General features: G+C 32.6%; 2 protein-coding genes and 1 long non-coding RNA gene across 7 annotated transcripts in view; 2 read left to right on the plus strand and 1 right to left on the minus strand.

Moving 5' to 3' along the window:
• Nucleotides 1-19,834, plus strand: part of LOC111056210 (cytoskeleton-associated protein 2-like) — a 479,893-nt gene that overhangs the window by 425,520 nt on the left and 34,539 nt on the right. The window lies entirely within an intron of this gene.
• LOC111057138 (5'-AMP-activated protein kinase catalytic subunit alpha-2) overlaps nucleotides 1-19,834 on the minus strand; it is a 30,920-nt gene that overhangs the window by 3,125 nt on the left and 7,961 nt on the right. The window contains exon 2 of one of the 5 annotated variants that reach the window (XM_039430537.1): nucleotides 156-420. The exons of 1 other annotated variant lie outside the window; for it this stretch is intronic. The gene's annotated coding sequence lies outside the window, so the exon portion shown is untranslated. Of the gene's footprint in view, nucleotides 1-155; nucleotides 421-14,867; nucleotides 15,557-17,857; nucleotides 17,927-19,834 lie in introns of those variants that run through there. 3 more of the 5 variants (XM_039430538.1, XM_039430536.1, XR_005571584.1) reach the window with 3 other exon arrangements.
• LOC120351855 lies at nucleotides 4,619-5,064 on the plus strand. Its single transcript, XR_005571588.1, has 2 exons — nucleotides 4,619-4,824; nucleotides 4,952-5,064. It is a non-coding gene; the product is annotated as an uncharacterized LOC120351855 (long non-coding RNA).

A 19,834-nucleotide genomic window follows, 5' to 3' on the forward strand; every position in this document is an offset into this window, starting at 1 on the left:
ATTGATAATGGTGTAACAACCGAAACCGGTCTTTCTACTTTTAATAAAATCTGTGGTTTCAAAATTTTTTTAATAATTTTATTCAATTAGTAATATTGAACATTTTTCCAATACTATGGACAAATGCTTATCAAGTTTGAGTAATTTGCACTTGCCTATTGAACTTGGTGGTGATGTGAATATTCAGTTAGATGTGAATGACATTATTTATCACAAATTCAGGTGCCTACTCCAAAGTCATGGAATGTACATCACAAATCATGCACCCACTCGAGGAAACAATTGTTTAGATACTATTGCTATTTCTCTTGACACTTGGAGGTAACATGTAGTTGTACAAAACCCTCTGATTGCTGATCACGAAGCAGTGGTGATAGATGTTCGGCAGAGCTTGACAAGTGAAACTCCCCATACCTCGCCCTGGCACAATCATAAAAAATAAGTGAGAAAAATACGTGAGAAGTTTTCTCTATCGTTGATGGCATTAGCTAATGTGGACAAGAAATGATACTTCCTGGCAGCACGGATAACCCAGAGGAGTTCTTCGAGATGTTTTTCAATAAACTTACTCAGTCGAGTCGGAATGTTTGAGTAGGAAGGACGTCAGTGGGAAGCTCTGTCATTAATGTGAAATATTGTTGGTTTAGTTGGAATTTTCGGGTTTGGTTTTTATGTGAAGTAGTAAAGTTACACCTTGTGCATCACACAGTACTCTGGTTTTTCTTGTACGCATGCTGTAAGTGGAGATATAGTGTTTTTATGGGGATGTTTCACAGAGACAAGTTCTCACAGAGACAAGTAGTGTTTTTGAACGATATTAGTGTCACAGAGACAAGTTTCACAGGAGCAAGTATTTCTATAAATGGCAGTCTCACAGGAACAAGTTCCCACAGAGACAAGCAGTTTCATAGAGACAAGGTCTCCGTCCAAAGTAGTAGCGCTATAAATGGCAGTCTCACAGAAGCAAGTTCCCACTGGAACAAGGTGTTTCACAGAAGCAAGGTCAGTGTCATAGAGACAAGGTAGCGAATGTAGGAAGAAGTTAGGCGTGTTGCCTACATCTGAACTTGAAGGCACTCCATTATTTGTTCTAGTAAATTGAATGTCTGCTGTTTTTTAATCATGCAGGTATATGATTATGATTGAAGGTTTATCATATAAGATAGGGATGGGTTGGTAACCTATTAGAATTAGATAGAAGATAACTTAAATAAATAAATAAATAAATTGAGTTCTATGCAAATGTAATATATTTCTACCAAACTCCAAGATAACTATTCCAATATATCTAATAAGTATACATATAACCTTCAACCCGAAAGAATAATCAATATAAATATGGAATGGAATATATAAAAGCCAAATAGCCTACCACTGACCTATTCATCACCGCTTCTTAAAAACCACATGGCCAAAATGGGTTTTCATTATAATTCCTTCTTTTGTAATAAATTGTTTATGCTTTTGTACTCCTGAGCGAAGCTCGGTCCCCGATATTATGAGCTAATCATCTCTTCTTTTTCCGAGCTGCGGTCTCGAATTGTAAATCCAAATTGATATAATATTAACTCCAGACAGTCACAGAGTAAAGCTGCGTCAACACCAATAGATTCTATAGATTCTATTAGATTGAACATAACTTATCATACACATGATGAACATATGTGTTTTTCATGTGCCGTTCAATCTATAATAATCTGTGAGGATTAAGTTATTAACATTTCGTTAATAACTTTGGTGTAAACGCAGCTTTAGATGCCAAGATTTATCATGGCGTTCCGAGTTACGGATGATAATGTCAATGAAAAACTTCATTTTCCTCATGAAACTTTCCCATAAAAAATTCAACAGATTGTTGTTCTACGAGCGTCTCTACATGTTACAAAATGAAAATCCCAGTGAAAAACAAAAAGTGCCACTTGATAATTCCCAAATCATCTTTTTAATCGTAGCTCTGATTCAACTGAGCAATAACTTTCTGAACTTACTGAGTTAATAAAGTAACATTTAAAATTATCATAAGCGCAATGAGACTTGGGATTCCATCAATTCAGAATAAGTATTATACCGGTATTCATTTTTACAGGATTGAAGTAGTGCAACATTTAGATTAGCACACCAATAGATTTTATTTGTAGCGGAGTGAGTTCATTACTTTCATATCAAAGTTCTACTTTTTCCATTATGATATAGTACGACTACTGCAAAACAATGTCTGGTAGCCCTGGTAATGTAATGTAATGTAATGTAATGTATGGTTGATTGAAAGTCTCCAACCAGCCTGATCAGATTTCTTAGTGGGGCCATTGGCAAACATTTTAAAAAAGCCCTGATATTATTACAATGACTTTATTCCTAGTAGATAGCATTTCTAGTAGATGGCTGAATATTCTCGTTACCACATTGCAAAGGATGTTCAGTGAAGTCTACTGTTATCTGGACTACTAGAGTATTGTAACTCCTAATGTCAGATCGAGTAAGAGCTTGAAATTCATTCCTATCTAGTGTACTCCATGTTCAATAATCTGCCTTTATCTTATATTAGAAGAAACTTGCCTCTGAATAAATTAAAAAACGCACTAAATGTAATTCTGAATGAAAATGCTTATTGTTCCGTAAATTAATTTCCAAATTGTTGAAAATGTGATATTCAGTGCTGTGAGTTTATAAATAGTTTATGTCTTTTTTCAATGTATTACTTAATTTATTCAATTGACTTGATAAGACTGATTTGATGAATGATTACACTATTCATAAGATGACTACTAAGATGTTATGAATTGAATTGCTCATTTATTGTATAACAGACTATAAGCTGAATCCTTTAGACAAGGCCTATTCGCCTAATCTACATCCAAATTGTTTGTATTTATCGGTCAATATATTTCTTATTCCTAGACGCCAGCTAAGAAAGGGGTCTCAATTTTCGTAGAATAAGCACGTAATTCAAAACTGTATGTTTTTCAAAAAATGTTGTGATTTTAAATTCAAATTTCGTTTATCACACACATAGGCTATACGAGAATTAAGAATTAATGAGAAAGTGTCCCGGAATAAGGTTTATGATTTTTGTTCTTCTGTATTTATACGGTACTAAGTGACATATTTATCAGTGATGGCTCTTAAACTGTAGGTTTATTATAACGAGTTTGGAGCACCAGAAAAATGGGATTATATTTTATTATAATAAATATTCAAAATTACGTTTCAACCCACAATTATTGTCTTTTTGTCATGTCCTTAAAGTTACTGTAAACCATATCGGTTGGGACTAATCAAGGTTTATTTAGGGTGGTTTTAATTATTAGTTTATGTGTTACAAATAGTTCACCTAGATTTAGATGGCAATTGAAACATTATTGATCTAACTAAAGCATGATATTAGTGTCAAAGACAGAAATCTGCGTTTTAATTCATTATCATGTGAGAGAGAGAGAGAGAGAGAGAGAGAGAGAGAAAGAGAGAGAGAGAGAGCCCGAAGGAAAGGGTATGTGTAAGAGAGTGATGTGGTTGAGTGGGAGTGACAGAGTTCGATATATTAGACCTATAATTATGCTATATGGTGGGTGAGGAATAATAGTGTGTGCCTTACGCTACACTCACAGATATATATATATATATTATATATATATATAATATATATATATATATATATATATATATATATAGTACATAAACCATATCCATAGATTTTGGAAGCGGCATGCTATCTTTTCAATCTTTTTGAAACAGCATTTATTGTCTAAGGTTGGTGAAAGAAGTTTTCTGCATTCCATAACAACAATCTGCAGACTGACGTCTCGGGTATTAGAACCAAAAGGCCTTGCTTTATAGAACTATAAATACTCATTCAGTATTACAATGCCTTGCTTCCATGAAACAAAGCAAATGTTTCCCGTTAGGTACTTCTGGAAAGCCCGGTCAATTTGTCATCGGTGGTGTCCAGGTAGAACTACCCTGCTCATAGACTATGTTCACTGAAGCGTAAAACCAAAGTTAACCAAATGCTTCTATTTCTAAAAATTCTATTGCCAGGTATAAAGTACTGCACTTTGGCGGCAGGAAATATTTAAGATGTGTTTTCTATATTGTACCCTTCCTGGAAAAAATAGATTTTTGTTCAGTATTGTTTGCCTCCCCTCTACGAGGATGCTACCTGTGCGTTTGCGTTGCGAGTTCAATAGTTGACAAAACACATTCAGTCTACATGGAATTGGTCAAGGAAATCATAACGCTCCGCAATACTACATTATATCACATTGACGATGGATTTTTCTATCGGGTGACCTCCAGCGACCAAACGCGTATCTATTTAAAATGTAATGTACGCGAGTGTGCAAGTCGCGCCTCAATGCCACTTCGTATCAGAGTTATCAGAAGTTATCAGAGTTGCATTATGTTCACATGTTCTATCATGACTTCAGGAAAATTTGAACCCTTTCCATTCAGTAAAGCTGGATATGACACTTATCACTGCAGCTCTGAATATAAAAGACGGGTACCTGCCCACCTTTCTTGTGCACAGCTGTGTAAAAGAATTAATTTAATCGACTCTACAGCCTGCAAATTTTAGCAGTACTTTACAAAATGTACCAAACTCTTATATTCAAGATCCAAATATTTGAATGTTGTGTTTATTCTACAAAGCTCACTTTAACTTCATCTCATTCTCAATTTCATGCTCTTTGAGCCAATACAATAGAAAAATATCATATTTCATTAAATACCTTATAAATGAGCTCATATCAAATTATTTGTAGAATTAAAAACTCAATTTTCAACATAGTAGAATAATGCAAACGATAATATGAAAAATTATAATAGGTACAAGAATAAAAGCATTCTACTAGCATTCTACATTCGAGTAGCCTACTTAAGCTAGTAGTAGATTTGATTTTTATTGTAAAATATAATACTGTACATAAAATATTTATATGAAAAATTATAATAGGTACAAGAATAAAAGCATTCTACTAGCATTCTACATTCGAGTAGCCTACTTAAGCTAGTAGTAGATTTGATTTTTATTGTAAAATATAATACTGTACATAAAATTTTTATATGGAAAATTATAGTAGGTACAAGAATAAAAGCATTCTACTAGCATTCTACATTCGAGTAGCCTACTTAAGCAAGTAGTAGATTTGATTTTTACTGTAAAATATAATACTGTACATAAAATTTTTATATGGAAAATTATAGTAGGTACAAGAATAAAAGCATTCTTCTAGCATTCTACATTCGGGTAGCCTACTTAAGCTAGTAGTAGATTTGATTTTTATTGTAAAATATAATACTGTACATAAAATTTTTTGTCTTAGATTGGAAGTTTTCAAGAAAGACTCTATTAAGTTAATTTATTGATTTTCACTTTTCGAAGGGAAAAGTGTAAATTTCAAGTGATAGCTTCCTATAATAGTGTCTGGTTAACCCCTTACTTTGTACTACATACGGCGAGGTGGAACAATCCTTGGGTCTCCCCGCCCTTCAAAGCCATAAGCTAATAATAATAATAAAATTGAAATGTGTACTTATATTTTTTGTGTAATCAATAATTCCCATTATAATTGATCTTTATTATTCATCATCTTACCAATAATTAATCTTTCTTTTAATATTTCACTAGTATAATTAGGCCAGTAGGCCTACACACATGATTTTTCTTTGAGTACTAATTGATTCTTGACAACTGAATATCTCCATAATAGATGGCTGTATATTTCCTACTTAGTTAATAAGAATCATTTATCAAAGAAATATGAAATTTAAGAAGCAATTGAGTAGATTACTACTGCTTTTCAATACTACATAAAATATGCAAATGATATTTAATTTTGTCAATTAATAGTATTATTTTACCGTTGATACAATAATAATGTAACATGCTATGTCTATGTCTATGTCTATGTCTATATATATATATATATATATATATATATATATATATATATATATATATATATAGCCTACTTTGTTTAAAAGTAATAGATTATTTTGATAATTTTGTTTTCAGGCAAATTTTTAATACAGAACAATTTTTATAAAACTTGTATTTATTATTTCTCAGTTTATCCCTCTATGAAAAACAATCAATATAGTCAATTTGATCACTTGACAAGTAAATCACTGATCGAAACTTTGAACCTATATTCTGTCTTTTTGAAAAGCTTTTTATTCCATTCAAATCTGAAAAATCAGTGAATATTATAATAAGTAAGTAGAATTGATCCCGTCAACCATGTCCTATTGTAGCCTATTTACAACAAATTTTCTTTGCAGATGTGGTTGTGGTTTAAGATTTGCATCTGTGGAGAGAAAAATTATTTTATTTTGTTTAATTATAGAGAAAAAACAATATTGAACAACAAGGTACAATGGATTAATGTTATAAGCCTCCATAAGTGTAGGGGAATGTCAGCTAGCCTTCAACTAGCTTCAAGCTTGCTTAACCCAACTGTCCAGTTGGAAGTGCATTTGGTAGTGCTTATTTTGGGACTGCATTTGGTAAGTGCATTACATAATGGTGTTTCATGTTTCAAATTCATGAACCAGTTACATGCATAGATAGATAGATAGATTGAATAGCATTCACTGCTCACCTAAATCAGGGGGATCTGGAACTTGTCAAAAAATCTAAATGATCGAACAAAAAATACACAGCCAACAGTAACAAATACACAACACACAGGGAAAGAAAATATTATACCATTCATGTGAAGTAATGTTGAATATACTATTCCTTTGAGTAAAAAGCACTTTTAGAGAAATCAATCTTTAAAACTTTCGATGAGATCTGAAGTTGCGTTCATTCATACTCTTCATGAAATCAGGTAAAATATTATATAATTGGATGCCAGAGCTTCTGTTGCATATTTTCCCATTTTCATCGAAAAAACACACTGGCGTCTGCCGAACGTAACTTTATCACAATGCAGCACCTTGCATTTTCCTTTGATGTCTCTCAGAACTATTCAGTTGGAAAAATAACTAGTAGTTCTGTGAACAGTAGACCTCGCGCAGTTAAAAACCACAGCTTCCATCAGGGTGAATTATGTGCTGTTATGATGTGTCGGCGAAATATCGATGTCTAAGTCACTAATGGCTGTTTGAAATGTATCGTCAATAATTATTGATATTAAGTATAATTATTGTAATTAGAATGATAATAATTTGTTTTAAAAAACTTCTATCATACCGAGTTGAAATACCTACTTACCGAGTTGAAAGCAGAGAAAAGTCGAGAGAAAATAACAAGCTAACTACTTTAAGTTATCAATATTGAATGCCTAATCGCTTGCAATAGTTCACACGACAGCTGATTTTTACCAAATAACATTGGGATATTAATTGCATGCGTCATTTCATGCAATTAATAGTCCACTCGACAGCTGATTTATGATGAATAATTCTATAGTCTGAATTTTACGGTAATACTGGCGTTTGAAAGAGACTCTTTTTCCTTTTGTTTTATCCTGGAAATGCAAAATTTTAAAAAACTTTGTATATATATATATATATATATATATATAGATATATATATATATACGTTGACGCGCAATTTAAAGAGTAACCTGTTAAAAGTACCTGTTAAGAGTATACCTGTTAAATTTCATTGAAATCTAATGCCGCGTTTCGCCGTAAATGCGGAACATAAAAATATTTGGACATAAAGAGAAATGCAAAACCGTCGACTTAAATCTTAGACCTCACTTCGCTCGGTCAATGAAACTTTGGATATCTGAGTTCTTTTTTAAGTACTATTCTATTCTACTTGTTCTACTGAGCCAGTAACATTTTGATTTTTTTTTTCATAGTACATGGCACTATTGAAATTAACTGTTCTATTGATTTATTATAACTTTGTCTACAGAATTGTGAAACTGCATATGAGGAGTACTGTATGTTTAATTTGTTTGTTATCCACGTCTGCATCTATTTTCAGTTTGAAGAACTGGATATCAATCTTGATTATTCAAATTTTTTATTGTTCAACATACACACACATTATTTACATACATATAAAAACAAGATGATACACAATTTTTTTAGAACAATAATGCTCAAGGTAAAAACCTGTGAGGGGAGAAAAATCTAAATTTTCACATGAAAACGTCACTCGAGAATAATTATATCACCCGGCCTCACAACAGAGTCTTAGGGGCGATTGCTGAGATCGGGATTATCTCTTGCGCTCGGCTAAAAACCGGTTTTTGCGCCGCAGATCAAAGATCGGTTTGCTGAGTTCGGGATTAACCACGCTCGAGCGCAAAAGTTGGCCGACCGGCAATTATCGCAGGGAAAAACCTGCAGTCTAAAAATCGGTTTGCTGAGTTCCAGTCTAGGCTAAAAATTAATCTCGGTGGATTGCTGAGTTCAAGCGTAGATCAACTCGGGTTTAAAAGATAATCTCGGTGGATTGCTGAGATCGGGATCAGGCTAAAATGTGATAATCTCGGGAGCAAAAATGATGATTTTAGACTCCAACTTAGACCTGCTAGGAGGCAGGTTTAAGTTCGGGATTAAGCTATTAACTTGCTATTGTTTCGATTTTATCAAAAACCAGTGTCTAATTGGGGTTCGTCTTTGAATTCTGAACAATTTCATTACCCATAAAGTCATATATTTGAAATGTTTTTCTACTAATTTTTATAATATTATAACATAAGAGAGTGAAAATGAAAATACCTTCAAACAACAAGAAAATTCTTTACCTCTCACGAGAAGGGGTCCGAGGGGCCTCCCCCGGAAAATTTTAGAAAAATACCCTCAATTTGGTATGATTTCAAGCAATTTCTACTAGAAAATCTACATCCTAATAATGAAGTTCCTTCATGTTCAGTGGGCTTATTATTATTCATTTTTTCATAGAAAATAATATACCATAGGCCTATGATATTTCAGTTCATATAACAAATAGAATGGAAATATAATTTTATTAGTCATTCAATTGTTTCAAAAAATAGTTTCAAAGTTATAGTCTCCAAACCTATGATTTTCATGACTTTTACTCAAGTACAAACAAATATTTTGGGGGGGATATATCCATGTTCCCAGATATTACAGGAGATTTGTATATCCTCCTAACCCCGGTGGAAACTACTCTTTAATCATAACATTACTGGGACATTTTGTGGGTACCATACTAAAAAAAAGGTGCTGAAGCATTGGCTGAGGGAACTACGTTTCAATCACATGAAATGATTTACATCCATGATCTATTCATATTCATGCATGAAACTGAATGAACAATTATCAATACATTTTATATTGAACTTTCAATTAGATTATATAAAACTTTCAATTTAAATTAGAGTCCTTGACTTAGAATAGGTTATCTCACAGTTGTACAGTCAGTGTGAGTGAGATTTTCTGCACACATCATGCATGAATACGCCGGATGGATCGACTCGTATAATTTGAGGATGGTGATAATGATGAGGAAACATGATTCTGTTAAAAGGAATAGTCTCCATCTCCATTATATTCTTAGGGATTTGCTTGTGATCATGTTTCTATAATTTTATCAATTCGAAGATCAGCCTTCAAAAATTTAGGTCAACTTATACATTTCAACTCACGTTGCTACACGTTTCAACTTAGCAAAAGGACAGAGGGGATTAGTATTATTATTCTCTAGAGCCCTGGAAATATCTCTGTTATTGTTCTTGGTACCTTATACAAAAGGGACTCCATAATACAAAAACAAATCAGTCCTTGCCGGACAAAGCTAGAGGAAGAAGAAAAAGAAGAAGAAGAAGAAGAAGAAGAAGATGACAGGAGGAGAAGAAGAACAAGCGAGAAGAAGAAGATAATAGAAAAAGGAGACAGAAGAATAAGGAAGAAGAGGAAGAAGATGAACAATAATAAGAAGAAAAAATATAGATAGGAGAAGATTATAACCTTTGAGTACACTATTTTATCTATAACCACTCTTTTGACGAATTGAAAACTTATAAATTACTAGTGGTACTCCCATACAGTAACAGTCAGGGGTGTATTCAAATACCGTTGGATAACATCTTTCCAATATTGTTACATTCATCTAGAAGTATATAATCTGTTCTTTCTTACATTGATATCACTTATGTATAAGTTACTGCAGAATCAAAATTATTTTATATTGACTGAACAATTAAAAGTCACATTGAAATAGTTATTTTGGAGTTTGGTAGAAATAATACATTTACATGAAACTCAATTTATTCATTAAAGGCAATCTACATATTTCTAATAGGTTCTGATAACACATAATGATAAAATAGGTGTTCAATGAATTAATGAAGCCTAACAACTTGAAATATATTTCAAATTATTTAAGATTAAATTGATTCTACCTCGGTGCAAGTCAGCTTCACATTTGTACATGTATCATTGTATCGAATTATTAAATATTTGATGATTTTGGTAAAACAACATTTTAATCCTGGACTAGTAGTTCTATGAACAGTAGACCTCGCGCAGTTATAAAACACAGCCTCGTCTCATACTGTCCATAAGAGTAAATCCTGTTTGTATGTTGTGTCGGCAAGATGTCGGTGTGAAAACGGCTAATGGCTGTTGGGGTTAGTGTATCAAAAATATGCTAACATCAAAATCTAATCTCCTTCAACTTACTGGCAACAGGTCAGACCGAGTTGAAAGCAGATAAAGGTCGAGAGAAAATACTATGTTTTCTTTCCGTTATTAATTGCATGCAATGAATAGTCAACACGACAGCTGATTTTTTACTAAGTTACATTGATATATTAATTGCATGCGTTATTGCATGCAATTAAAAATCCACTCAACAGCTGAATTATTATGAATGATTCTATTCTGATTTTTACTGTAATATTGGCGTTCGAAGGAGACTTTACCTATTGTATTAACCTTAAAATGCAAAATTTTCAAAAAAACTTGTATATACGTCGAGGCACAATTTAAAAAGAAATATACCTGTCAAATTTCATGGTAATCTATTGCTGCGTTTCGCCGTAATTGCGGAACATATAAACATAAAGAGAAATGCAAAGCCGTCGACTTGAATCTTAGAACTCATTTCGCTCGGTCAATAAATCGAAATTTTAAGAAACCACAAATATCCTGGATGAAAAGGGGAATCAATTGTTATGTATAGATTTGAATCTGAATGTCTAGGATCCACTAAACAGTCTACTAAATTCATCATTTTTTCTCCATAGGAGAAACGTTTAAAGCTGGCTTCAAATGATGTCACCACATTATTAACATATGTAAATTATATATTTATATATGTATGTCACGTGGATTGAAGGAGCGTTGTTTGTGAAGTTGTTTGTTGATTGAAGGAAGATTCTATTTTACTATTTAAATAAATCATAATGTAATTTACTTATCCACTTCGAGATTTACATAGTGATAATAAGTAGGAAATGAAATGTATAGCAAACACTTCAGTTGCTATGTAGGCCTACTGTATTGTATTCTGTAGTATCTTATTTTTTACTAAAGTGATGAAGTATCAGAAAATACTATCATTCAGCATTGTTATGTATTATTTTCAATGTCATTTTTTTCTCTTTCTTTTCAATAATTTAAAATTTGTTATTATTTTAAATAAGTAGATAACTTAACTATTGTTTGTTTTTAATTATATTATTTGTATTTATTTTTTTCGTATTGTTATAATACTTGATAGAGAGTTGAGTGTAAGAGAGGGTCGACTGCGCCCTAACTTCGCTTTCTAAGAAAAATAAAGACAGTCATTCTATTCTATTCATGTCACCATAATATATATGTATATGTATATGTATTAAAAAACAGACGATTTCTAAGAAAAATAGAGGCAGTCATTCTATTCTATTCATGTCACCATAATATATATGTATATATATCAAAAAACAGATGACATCCAATTCATTAGAGCAAATGGAATGCCTTCATCTTCATGTGTAGGCAACACACCACACCAACCTTGTTCCTGTGAGACTGACCTTGTCTCTGTGACACTACACTTGTTCGAATGGGACTCTACCCCTCTTCTTGTTCCACTGACACTACTTGTTCCAGTGAAACAGACCTTGTCTCTGTGAGACTCACCTTGTCTCTGTGAGACTCACCTTGTCTCTGTGAGACTCAACTTGTCTCTGTGGGAACTTGTTCCTGTGAGACTGCCATTTATAAAACTACTTGTTCCTATGAAACTTGTCTCTGTGACACTAATATCGTTCAAAAACACTACTTGTCTCTGTGAGAACTTGTCTCTGTGATACGGACCCGTTTTTATTTATTCTAATTTCATTAGTGAAGAACGATTTCTACAAAGTTAACCATGCCTCCAAAAAGGAATACCAGTAGCAGTAGCGATAAAACAGGCGGAGCTGATAAGACAGAAGCAACGGCAGATTGTGATAGCGACCAAGTAGATAAGCAGACTGTAAGTAACTCAACAACAGACGACAAACTGAACACTATTATTAATGATTTAAAAACTATTAAGTCTGATATTCAAAAGATGCGATCTAATCACGAGAAAATGACCAGCTCGCTCGAACTCTGTCATTCATTGATTGATGAAAATAAAAAATCTATAGCGAAACAAAAGGATTTGGTGAAAACATGTTCTGATAACATTAGCTCTACTACGGAGGAAGTGAATAAATTGAAAGCTGAACTCTCAGTAGCGAAATTGGATGTCCGTTCTTTGCAACAATATACGCGAAAGAACTGTATTAACATTGTAGATGTACCTTTCAGGAATGGTGAAAATATAATCGAGATAATAACAGTTATTTCCAATCTCATTAATTTCGACTTCAAACCGAGTATGATAAATAACTTTCATAGACTATCTAATGATGCAACTCACCTTCAATTATCGTCAAATTTCATAGCTATCCAGACAAACAAAACTTCATGAAGAAAAAAAGTGAAAAAGGCAAAATCATTCTGAGTGAGATTGGTTGGAAGGATAACTTACAAACTCTCTACATAAATGATACCATGTCTCTACATAATTGTCAGCTGTTTTTAAAAGGAAAGGAACTTCAAAAGCAGAGAATCATCAAATATGTTTGGTTCAAGAATGGCAATGTCTTCATTCGAAGAGATGATTCATCTAGGGCTATTAAGGACATCTCGGACTTTCCAACTAGTTAAGGACTTCAACTTTTCCAACAAATTATCAAAGCACAGAATTTTAATTGTGTCTCTATTTATATTAGATCAGACATTCACTTTCTATTTATTCTTTTTTGATATTTAATAATTTTTCAATTATTTTTTATTTTTCAATTATTCTTTTTTGAATGATTCACTCAAGTCACACATTAATATAGTTATCTAGAAATGAAATTCTCATCTAGTTCAAATATTTGATCATTTTATTTTTTTTTCTGAATGATTCAATTTAGTCACTCATTTACATCGTTTTTATATTAACCTAGAATTGAAATTTTTAACTAGTTTATCTACTTGATATTTATTTCCATTATCATTTCAATAATAAATTCGTGCTCTATACTATACAGTTGATAGTCATGCTCTCACTGCTTGTTTATTTCTATGCTTATTTCTGGCAAACTCGTAATTTATTTTTCTCAATATGAGATTCGTTGTATGAATGTGTTTCGTATGAATGTTGTAATTTTTTCAAAATCAAATGGTAAGGACTCACTTATAATTATTATTGGTTATTGGACTTTTTTTATTAAAAAACATGCAAACTTGTTAGGTGTAACTGCAATAAGGGAGATGATTTATTTGTGCTATATGAATGTAATTTATATTAAATCCATTTGTTGCTATGACGGAGGATAACTGTAGTTATATTGTAGGAATTGATGAAATTAATTCATCTCCTCTAGCGGAAGATGGTGGCAGAACCATAATGCATCAGAATATACGTATAGGTAAAAATTTTGACAATTTTCTCGCATATATTAATTCTTGGAAGAAGCTACCTTCAATTATTGTTTTGTTGTCAGAGACATGACTACAATGTTGTGATGACAACCGTCTCTTTAATATTGACGGCTATGAGAGCTTTCATGCTGGTAGCGAATTCACTGCGGCATCAGGAGTTATGGTTTATGTTTCTGTGGAGAGTGGCCTTCGTTGCTCTAGAATGGATTGCAGAATTGAGGGCTCTGACTCTATTTTCCTGGAGTGTGAGCTTCTTAATTATAAATTTACTGTTTTGTGTGTGTATAGGTGGCATGGATTTGAGTGCAGCCAATTCTTGGATAGTCTTAATACTTTCTTGGAGCAGCATCATGGCTCAGACTGTATGATGTTGGGAGACCTTAATATCAATATTAATGATATGAATAACATCAATACTGTTGAATATCTAGAAATAATGAATGGTAATGGATTTCGATCCCTCATTGTTATGGATACTAGAGTAACATCATCAGGCTCAACATGCTTCAGTATATGCATATATTCTTCAGGTCCAAAAAACATAATCATAGGCTTAGTAGTTATGTCATCGATACATTGATAACAGATCACCGAGCTGTGTCTATAACAATTTCAGATTAAAAAATTATTTGAATCAATCCACATATTCAGTTTTAGAGAACCATAATCATATCCGACTAAAAAACTCAAACCCTGGATGACAGATGGTTTATGCATAGCAATTAAAAATCGTGATAAAATATATAAAATGTTGTCTAGAAACCCTAACAGTGATAGGCTTAAAAATTCTTATATTACCTTGAAAAATAATATTGAAGCATGGATCAAGCAAGAAAAGATTAAATACTACTCAAATTTGAAAGACTTATCTATCAAAAACCAATGGAAGGAAATAAATAAGTTGTGCGGCCAATCTTCAAATAAAAAGCAACTATTAAACTAAAGATAGATGACATTGAAATCTCTGATGAACAAACAGTAGCAGACACTTTTAATACATATTTTATTGAAGTACCTACTAGACTTATTTCTTCTATGAGAGTAATAGATCAAAATACTATTAATAATTATAAAGATTGCTTCATATCAGACAATGTTTGTAATTCTATTTTTTTAAGACCAATAGATTATCATGAGATTCTCACTGAGATACAGTCTTTGAGGAATGGTAAGTCTCCTGGTCACGAATGTATATCTTCCTATCTTTTAAAAAGAATTGCTATACCATTGGTTCCAGTATTGTATGATATATTCAATGCAAGTATAATTGCGGGTATCTTTCCGGATGTCTTGAAGACAGCTAAGGTCATTCCCATTTTCAAAAGTGGAAATCATTTAGATCCTTCCAATTACAGACCTATATCTCTCCTGTCTGTCTTCTCTAAAATATTTGAGAAGATTGTTAGAAGGAGAATTTTCCATTTTGTGAAGAGCAATAACTTTTTCTACAAGGGTCAATTTGGATTCCAAGAGGGTTTAAGTACTGAGATGGCTTTATATAACTTTATGTATATAACTTCAAATATATTCAGGATTAAATGTTAGGAATTCCAAGGTTACTGGACTGTTTCTCGATATAAAAAAGGCGTTCGACACAGTTGACCATTCAATTCTTCTTGAAAAGCTGAATGCTGCTGGTATCCGTGGTAAGGCTTTGAAATGGATGACATCCTACCTGGAGAACAGACACAGTATGAGTGTATTGGCGGTGTAAATAGTAAAACCCTCAGGATTAATAACGGTGTGCCCCAAGGTTCTGTTCTTGGGCCACTTCTGTTTCTTGTATATATGAATGATTTATTCTCTTATAAGTTCAATGGCTATGCAACATCGTTTGCTGATGACACTGCCTTCTCCAACACATCTAGAAATTCTCTTGAATTACAGGTATTGATGCAGCAAGATCTTGATGTACTGCGCCTATGGTTTGATTATAATAAATTGACGTTGAATGCCAATAAAACAAATTACTTAACTTTCTCCTTGTCATCGTCATTTGTTTTAGATGTCCCTCTACTATATCATGAGATTGATTGTGGAAGAGTGCGGTGCAAACATAGTTGGGGTTCATCGATGAACACATTCTTTTCCTTACTTTAAACAAATTTTAAATCAACACTTTAAATCAATAATAACATTACAGAAGGCAGCAATTAGGGTCATAGTTGGGGTTCATCGACGAACACATTCTTTTCCTTACTTTAAAAAAATGAATGCATTTCCTCTTCGATATTTGTATGTTTTCAAGGTGCTGGCTCTGTTTTACAGGATGAGTGGAAGCTATGATCAACCTATAATAATTGAGAATAATCATACCCAGCAGACACGTCAGGCAACTCTGGGTTTGTTGAGAGGTCCTAGGGCAAAATGTACTCTTTCCAAAAAAGCTTTCTGTTTCTGGGCCCCAAGTTTTATAATATTCTGCCACCTGACATGAAAAGTATAAATACATATAGAAAGTTCAAATCGAAATCGAGGCCTTGGCTTTTTGAATATCTTCCAGATGATGTTGAGCAATGGTTTACTGTCTTGAGATGAGCCCACATAGACCAGCACTTTGAAATTATCAATTTCAGATTTTTTCTTTCCTATTTATTAATTTCAATTATCGAATTAAATTTGTTTCATCTTGATCTATTGTTCAGTTGACCGATATCTGAGTCTTGCCCTGATAATTAATTATTGTGTGTGTGTGTGTGTGTGTGTGTGTGTGTGTGTGAGAGAGAGAGAGAGAGAGTGAGTGTGTGTGCGTTTGTTATTTGCAACTAAAATCTATTATTGACTCCTACTTGCACTCAAGTGTTATTATTTACCACTTTGCAAGTAGTAATTTGTTTCACTTGCCCTAATCATCATTTTTTTCTAATATTTTAGTTAGTTAGGCTGATTGCAGAAAGATCAACATTTTATTTTACTGTACGTGGTTATAATTCTATGTATTTTTCTGATATTATGCAGTTTTAAATTCATTTAAACTACTACATTTTTTTAAAGTTGATATGTAAAACTTTTTTGTTGTTATGAGCAAGTGAAATAAAAATATTCTATTCTATTCTATTTTATTCTATTAACAGTTTTCTTGACAATGTAACATATGTGATACATTCAGAAGATTGTATGTTTTCTTTCAAAGGCATTCTATTTTGCTGTTCCTTTGGCAATGTATGATCTTAGATACACCATCTGAACATAACTTCAGTATGTGCTTCCATCTAGAGGGCGTATTTTGAACTAAAATCTTGTTTATTCAAGATGGCTGCCAGACATCGTTTGGTTGGTGGATCAAAGGTAAGTTCATTTACTCATTATCTGCTCTAAATATGCATTTCTTGATAATTTTTTGTTACTATCAATTAGAAAAAATATCAGGCTTTTATAAAATATACTAAAATGAGTTATAACTTTGATCATTTTGAAAGTTATAGCTTATATAAGTGTATGTATTCTATAGCACACATTGCCATCTAGTCAAGAAGCTATTCTGCTACATGTGTGTATATCCTACGTTACATTGCCAAGTAGTCTACAATGCAAGATTACAAACAAATGGATACTCTATATTAAACTGTTGTCCTAAAATTGAAAAATAACTAATTATTTTGTTTCTATTTTCTGTTACAGAAGAATCAGCAATTATTGTCATATGCTTCCCGAGGAGAATTTATACTCTCGAAAGTGCTACTACCACCAGAAGATGGGAGTTCTGATCTGGATGGAAATAATTCAGATGACCCAGAAGACAAATTGTTCAATCATCATGCAAATGATTTTTATAATTCGGATAGTTCAGATGCTCCATCATTACCTCCTGAACTTCAAGACATCCTTCATGACTTAGAAGTTGGTGAGGATCTTCATATATTATCTACTGAAAATATTAGAACTTATATCGAGGATCAAGGAGTTCAACCTAATGTTGAGGCTGTTGAAGTTGTCAATCAAGATGAGAATTACGTATTCATTGATAATGTCATACCAGAAGCTACCTGTATTGCTGATAATAGTAGTGCTAATCCAGTCACTTTTTCTTCCTCCACAAAAAAATCTGAAAAACAATCAACTTCAAATTTGAGAAAGAGGAAGAAAAAGAAACTGCCTAGTGTAAAAGTAAAGAAACAAAAAACATGTAATATCAAAACTAATAAGACTCCAAAAAGATTTTCATGGGTGAAAAGGGAATTTGACCATCGAGCTGATTTGATAGATTTCAATTTTACTATTCCTGATAGCATTAGATCCCCAATAGAATATTTTAAATTATTTTTTTCAAATGATATTGTTGATTTGATAGTTCAGAACACAAATCTCTATTCAGTACAAGTTACTGGAAAATCAATCAATTTGACAGCAAATGAATTTGCTGACTTCATAGCCATAAAATGCATGATGGGCATTGTAAAAATGCCTGCTTATACAGATTATTGGAGCACAAATTATCGCTTCAACAAAATAGCAGATTTGATGCCTCTCAAGAGGTATCAACAAATAAGACGCTATTTACATTTTGTTGATAATGATAGTGCAGATATCAAAGATAGATATAATAAAATCAGACCTTTTCTTGAAAAAGTAAGAAATAATTGTTTAGCAGTTGAACATGAAAAAAGATTCAGCATTGACGAGATGATGGTGCCATATAAAGGTACCAGGGCAGGTAATAGGAGGCAATAATTAAAAAACAAGCCTCGGAAATGGGGGTTTAAAATTTTTGTGCGGGCTGGAGTGTCTGGTTTCATATATGATTTTATTGTATATGGTGGTGAAGACACTTTTAGGGGATACACTTTCTCTGACGAAGAAGAAAGTTTTGGGTTGGGTGCTAAAGTTGTTTTAGCTCTTTGTCAATCAATTCCAGATCCAACTTGTAATGTTATCTATTTTGATAACTTTTTTACTTCCTTGGACTTGATCCATTACATCCGGGAGAATTATGGTATATTCAGTTTGGGAGCTATTAGAGGCAATCGTTTGAAGGGCTGTGAGGAATATTTACTTGATGATAAAACAATGAAAAAAAAAGGTCATGGGGGCTATTGTCAAGCTGTATCTTCTGAAGAAAACGTTGTAGTAGTTAAGTGGTTTGATAATAAACCAGTATTGCTTGCAAGTTCTTATGTTGATTCCTATCCTGTAGAAAAAATAAGAAGATATGATAAAACTGAAAAAAATAAAGTAGATGTGAGCTGCCCACAAATTGTAAAGCATTACAATTTCCATATGGGAGGTGTAGACTTAGCCGACATGCTTGTGGCATTATATCGGAAAGAGTTCCGCAGTCATCGTTATTATCTAGCTATTTTTCCACAAACTTTTGATATTTGTATAAATAATGCATGGTTATTATTCAGAAGGGATTGTAAAAGTAGAGGGAAGAATAGAAAAGTTTTGCTGAAACAATTCAGATACTTGGTGTATGAAAGTCTAACAAAGAAAGTGATAGGCTTGTAGGCTTGTAGACCATCCAATACATCTGCAGTAGCTAAAAAAAATACAAAAACCAGCTGTACCAAGACCAAGCGATGAAATAAGATTTGATAAAACAAATCATTTTGCAGTATTTGTCTCTAGAGGTAGATGTCGATTGTGTGTTGGAGGTCAAATGACAATTTCATGCATCAAGTGCAATGTGCGACTTTGTTTAGTGACAGATAGAAACTGCTTCTTCAACTATCACAACAAATAATACTGGATCTTGGAGTTTTTTTCTGTAAATTTAAATGTTCAGTCAGGAAGAATCCCTTTCAATCAACTTCTCTCATCATTATAATGTATATAAAATACTGTCTGTCAGCTATAATTTTTTGAATGTATTCTAATAATTAATTCTTGGGTTACTGTATAATTCTCGATAATATAAATGAATGTCAATGAAAGGTGTACTATGGAAAGGTTAACAATGGAAGTTGTATATTATAATGTCTGTATAGTAACTTACATTATACTTCTCGTATAA

The sequence above is a fragment of the Nilaparvata lugens genome, chromosome 6, assembly GCF_014356525.2.
Source record: "Nilaparvata lugens isolate BPH chromosome 6, ASM1435652v1, whole genome shotgun sequence".
Classification (NCBI taxonomy): Eukaryota; Metazoa; Arthropoda; class Insecta; order Hemiptera; family Delphacidae; genus Nilaparvata; species Nilaparvata lugens.